Raw genomic sequence first — 6,479 nt, 5'->3', positions numbered from 1 at the left:
GGTTCTTGACGTGTGCGTGCGATGTCTAAGAGGCGGTGCGCAACGCCAGGCTCCTTGAGCATCGAAGATTCGGAGGGAGTTTCGTTTCATCGCTTCCCGGCTTGCGGCGAGCAACTCAGACTGTGGTTACAGGCTCTTGGTGCGCCGAGCCTAACTGCGCACAGGGTCTGCTCGCTGCACTTTGACCAGAGTGCCTTAAAAAGTGTGCCCAATCCTCTCGTAAATGCCGGAACCAAACACCGACGGCTTCGTTGCGACGCAGCTCCAAAGACAGGCGCACCTCATGCTGTTGCTGCTGAACAACCTACTGGAGGGCGCGAGGTGAGTACTAAGCTCTTGTATTAAGATGACAATGTGTTAGGATTTTTAGAAATTTACAAGTGGTTTTTGAGAAAAGGAAATGGTGCAGTATCTGTCTCACATCTCGGTTGACTCTTGAGCCCTGCCGTAAGGAAAGGGAGGGAGGAGGGAATAAGAGAAGAAAGAGGTGCCATAGTGGAGGGCTTGGTATCAATTTTTACCACCTGGGGATCTTTGCGTGCGCTGGTGTCGCACATCGCACGGACGCCTTGGCGCTTCACCTCCATCAAAACGCGGTAGAGCGTCTATGTACAGTCATAGAGGTGCACAGAATGATGAAGTGCCTGCACGACAGCTGCAGTGCAAAAGTACGTACTTATTTCGATCTTTGGTATTGAATTGGCAGATTATAATTAGCCATTGTTGCGAATTAATATTTTCATGGAACTTTTCAGTGCTTCAATACAAGTAGCCTTCGAGTAAATGTTGAATGGATCTTATAAAACCATGTGTTGTACTGATGCCATTGCTTTAGGGAAAACAAAGCGGTCTACATACAAGTACATTTTGACAGTGTGCATGCATACGAGTAGGGGTATTACCGAGCACCAGAGAACAAACTACACCGGGACATCACATCATCTCCAGATCTCTTGAATGCAGAGTGTGCTATACAGATTTACAAAGTGGATTGCAGATTTGCATTAGATGCTGAGTTGTTATGAGCACATGCAGAAATAGTTGGCACTAAGGGAGCATCTATAAGAGCGATTCACAAAATGCTAAAAGAAATAACCATATCTGGTCCATCAACCTTAGATTTTCTAGCAAACATGCTTCAAAGTTGCCAGTCTTAACAAACTCAGGAAAATCTTTGTGTTCACAAACTAAGTGCACTACAACCAGAGTGTAGTTTTTGATCATTTGTATATTGGGCAGGTGCAACCAATTTGCCTGAACCGAGGCTGCACATGTCACATTTGAGAGAAATGTGAGGCATTACAGTGCCTAACCAATAACATCCACTGTTCCTTTCATAAGACATTCAGTCTCTCCAACTGAAATGTTTTTGCTTTCCCTTGTGTGTTTTTAAAAAGATCGGCAGCTCATCGCTCAAAGTTAAGTATCGAGGGAATGATTAGAGGGAGCTTTTAATGTGCTTTAGTTTCATTAGCTTAAAACAAACAGTACTGCGTTCATTTATTTGCAGATGTGTAAGCTGGGTTTTCTTTAAAGAGCGTGGTTTCAAAGGCGACACAGATGGAGTCCCCACGATTGTTACATGCTTGCTGTGCACACGACGCAACACACATAATGATTGGGGTGGGCCTGGCCCCCATGAGACCTCTAGGTGCTCCACACCAAATGTTGCTGGTCTTCTTCAAAGTGCCGAAACGGATGAGCCCTCATTTCTGGAACCTTTCATGTAAGGCTTCGTATTTGTACCTTATTGATATAACAGCACGACTTGTCAAACGTTAGCCCCTGTCACATGGGCAGTCTCAGTGTCCATTCAGTCAATGGCCTTCGAAATTTTTATTGGTCATCCAGATGCATCACTTTCACAAGCCCATTTTAATGACCATTAAGTAGTGAGCTTGTGTTTCGCCAATTGGTGCTAGGGTTAGCAAAAAGCACAATAAAATGAGCCGAATATTGGAGTAAGCGCTGTTTTCAATTGAAAATTTCATCCGTAAACACTATTAAAATACTTCACAGATGAGCAGAACACAGAGACAGCAATGACAGGGCAATGATGGGCAACTATGCAACCTTCATTTCATACACATTTATTTTTCGCCTTCGAAGGTACTACAGATCAATGACAATCGTTATCACACAGGAAGCAACTATTACTTCTCACTCTTGTAGGGCACTTTTTGGCCTCGATTGCCCCAAAGCATGCTAAAGGTGCAAACGAGCAAAACAGAGTGGAAGGCCATACAAAAACACCGCCAGCTTATTTATATCCGACCACCGCCGACCATCGTTATGCCGTCGGCTGAAGCCTCCACAGCGTTTCACCAGCGAGGCGTGTAGGATGGTGTCCTCACTGGAGTACGCCTGTTAAGAGATTGCTGGGGCAGATATGATTTGTTCTTTTAGAGATACCCAAATCAAGAATCGTGAAAGTCAGACGAAGTTTTGGACCTCATCTCTGCACGCCTCGAATGATGGTCGTGCCCTTGGGCTGACATCGAATGCTCCTGGCTCTACGACATGTATGGCTGATGGTACCTCTCTTGTTACCGGCCGTGATTTCATCAATCTGATAAAAATGCGTTACAGTGAATTACCAATGCTGGTGAGGACCAACCGTGAACAGGATGTCCCAAAGACATGCCGGGCTGGTTGTAAGGCACCAGAGACACTGGGGCACGTTCAACAAATATGCCATCGAACGAATGCCTCGAGGATAAAGAGACATGACACATTCGTCCGTTATGTGGCAAAGCGGGCGGGCCAGTTGGGTTTTGTTGTTGAGATAGAACCACGCTTCCGAACAAGCCTGGGACTACGCAAGCCGGATCTGTTCTTCAAGATTGAGGGCCAGACGATTTTGTTTGATGCCCAAGTGTTGAGCGGTGGGGTAAACTACCAACAGGCGCATGAGGCAAAAACTGCAAAGTACATGCAGAAGGATCTCCTGGTGCAAATACCCGGGGCCCGCCCCGATTGTTTCCAGCGTAACGATGTCATACAGAGGCGTATGGGCTCGGTCCACTGTCCGCGTCCTCCGCAATTTGAGCTTTTCGCAGAATGATTTTAAACTATTAACCATTCGCTGCCTGCAGGGGGGGGGGGGGGGGGGGGGCTTTCGGTCACCACCAAATGATGACGACTTTTAGAAGGGACCGAGGATGTGGTCCCTCTCCTCTCCTCTTCCTCCCTTAACTGACCCCGGGTACTACTGCCCGTACAATGTAGGAATCACTCCATTAAAGATATACCACTCGATGTACAGATTTGCAGCGCAACAGGGGAGTACTGAATTCGTTAAGCCAACCTCTTGCAGGCCGGGTATCCTTCGGCGCCCGTGCGAGCTTGTGTACTCCTGTGGCGGGTTGTGGGATGGACAGCAAAAAAAAAAATATCCGACCAACGGACAATACAAGAAGCTGCCATTTTGACTAAAGTATAAATTTTTTTTCTGAATTGGTTACTCTAGTCTGGCGAATGTGAGACTATTCTCAGTGGCCCTGGAGATACAAATGGTCATTGAAAATCACCTTGTGGAACCGGCCAATCCCCTCTGGGTTTGACGTCCATTGACTTGGTGGGCACTGAAACTACCCATGTTATGGGCGTATTACTAAGCTGTGCTTGACTAATGGATTTCTTTCACGTGTAAATATGTAGCAGGGATGCTAAGTGCACCCAACACTTAGAATTTACAGAATTGAGCCTGCTTCTGAGCCGTCAATGCCAACTGCAAGAGATGGCAATGATGTGACTTATGACCCTTCATTGCCTGAATCAGTCATGTAAATAACGCGTATTTCGGCAAGTTGGTCTGGTTTTTAGTCACACGATCTGGTTTTTAGTCACACGCTCACCATGCCATGACGTGCTGTGCACATGCTAAAGGGGTGCACATAAAGTCGTAATTATTACGCTAAGGAGGTCTCCTTAAGTGATGGACAAAGCTCCGAGCTCTACTGAGTATTGTCCTCCTCTTCTTCAGAGTCTGAGGCATCGGATTCTATGGAACTAGAAGACAGTCTTGGAGCGAATGAGATGGGAGAGAGTGCACGACCATCAAGTGAAACTGAGAGAACTTTTGGGGAGGGAGAAGGTAGTGGAGGAGGAGAAAGAGATGGTGTTGTGCACGTTGGAGCAGCGCTTGTAGTGGTGCAGGCTTCTCAGTGCGTGCCGGTGGACTGCCAGGCATTTGTCTCCACGTGCGTGTCCTTTCTCCGGGGAATCTGAAGGTTCGCATGCGGATCTAAATGTAAATGGCGAAAATGGAAATCATGCAATGCGAAGTGCTATTTGTTTATGCAATGTTAATATTTATCGCATAGTTATGAACGCCTCATTATCAGCTAATAGGCACGTGACTTCCAAACTGGATATCGGCTATAGTATTACTACCTGCATCTCAAATGCATGATCGCTTTCTTCGGAGGCTCATAGAAATGTTATACATGCCTTCCCAGCACTGCCCCAGATTGGAATTGACACAACACGAATTACAGAAAAACTAGCGCCCCAACATGCACACCACAAGAAAAGGACGAGATGAGACACAAGCGCTTGTGTCTCGTCCTTGTTCTTTTCTCGTGGTGTGCATGGTGTGGCGCTAGTTTTTCTCTAATTCAAGTATGCACCAACTAGCCCAAAAAGAGTTAGGTGTTAATACAACACAAATGCCGCCCAGAATTTGTCTAGCATTCCGTGATGCCACTGGATAACGAACCAATCAATGCCCCTTCCCTCTCCTCCTTTCTACATCATGGAAAAATTATTGCAACGCAATTTATTTTGTGAAATGAGGAAAGAAAACTGCTGCGAGGAAAATCTTACATCGTATTCGCACCTCACCGCCGTCAGTCTGGCAGGCAACCGTGAAGGTATTTTTTGTGGTTTGTGTGCAGCCATCAACCATTCGGGGCGAAATCTGCGCCTCTTTGGCTGTCAAAACTTCTTCTACATCGTGCTCTTCGGGTAGTTCCTAAAAAAGGCAAAGCTGTTAACAACGGAAAGAAAGGACAATAAATTCCATCAAAGTTATTAATATTCGTGACGCGAACTTACCTCAGACCTTCTCTGCTTTTTCGGCGGTGCGACGGGCAAGAGGTTTTGTGTTGGTACTGCGTCTCGCATGAGGCGAGCGTTCTTCATGTCCATACCGAGGCTTCGAAGGATATCCAGGTTCGTTTCGTAGTCGCCCGGTAGAAAGTGCTTGAAACGCACGAACCTAATCTGACTGCCCCTATCGTTTGGACAATCGCGGTTAATGGCTCGAAGCCACATGGCTGTTCGCTGCGGGTCTTCGGGCAACTTGTGGAATCTAACACTGCTTGCGCTCCGGTAAGTCGTGCAGCACTGTCTCAAAACGCACAGAGTTGGCATGGCATGCACTCAAACGCGAAGAACACGCTGAAACCACCGCCAAGTGTTGCCATGACAGACACAGCGGCGAGCTGTAGCGAGCAGTGGAGGTACGGGTTGAATCGAGTTCCATGGTCGAAAGCCGATTACTAGGTTAATGTAAATGCCTCGAGTCGGGTCAGACATGACTCGACCCTTCAACTCCGCCTAAGGGGTGGATTGACAAGCTACTCACTCCGCAAATTACACCTAATCCCCTTTCAGGCTTAGGTTTCCGAAAGCATTTTTTGCAGCCGAGGACAGTAGTGGGAGCTGGTTTTACTACTTCGGTAGTCGCACCCCGCATAGCGCGCCACGAGAGTTGACGCGCTCTTATCAGTTCACGCAGAAAGGCGTTGAGTTTGGCTGACCTTGCTCAACTCGATCCCCTGGCTCGACCCGCTGCTGTCGGGTTCATGTAAACGGAAGACGCCACGGACGGCGGAGAACCGAAACCGATCCCAGGTCAACGACCGATCTATGATAACGTGCTTTACCTTACCTATTACAACTGCGTGTGCAAATAACTGGCAGCCTTTTTTTACTTCACAACTTTATTATGAAACTATTATTTTAGGGTAAACAAAGCCTAAAGATATATCTAAGTTTCTAAGAATGTTAAGATGGTCTAGATGAGTAGTGCTTATGCCAGGCGACGGCATCACATGGTCGTTTTATGAGCGGAAAAAGGAAACGATTTCAAACAGGCTTTATTAAAAGTAGACTGGCGAAATAGCCACTTACGCTCACATATTGTGGGACTGCAAAGAGGAGCCGCCACACCGGAATCTCTTAGAGAAGTTTCAACTTTCGAGCAATAACAGGCCGTGTTGGTCAGCTGAGGCCTGGGCGTTCAAACCCGGGCCATTGAATGGCCTACTCAGGTCGCTTTCAGCCGTAGACAGCCACTTAGCCCGGATCATTTCTTTCTTGCATTTTCTGAGGAAATAAATATCTTGAAATCCAATCAATATTACGCCGAAATATTTTGAATCGACAAGTGTAATGTTTATGGAAGCAATAAAAATTACAGCCAGCTAACTTAATTTTCTTTTCACAACCCCTTTAAGCAACCAGTTTTGCTA

At 46.6% G+C, this 6,479-nt stretch overlaps 1 pseudogene; it reads right to left on the bottom strand.

Annotated features, from left to right (window-relative positions):
• Positions 1-3,911: 3,911 nt before the first annotated feature.
• On the bottom strand, positions 3,912-5,376 carry LOC149356714 (uncharacterized; annotated as a pseudogene).
• Positions 5,377-6,479: the final 1,103 nt, after the last annotated feature.

This window comes from Amblyomma mixtum, chromosome 3 (genome assembly GCF_055824585.1).
Source record: "Amblyomma mixtum isolate Tamu chromosome 3, ASM5582458v1, whole genome shotgun sequence".
Classification (NCBI taxonomy): Eukaryota; Metazoa; Arthropoda; class Arachnida; order Ixodida; family Ixodidae; genus Amblyomma; species Amblyomma mixtum.
The sequence above is the reverse complement of the archived record's forward strand: the minus strand, read 5'-3'. Positions and strand labels throughout refer to the sequence as shown.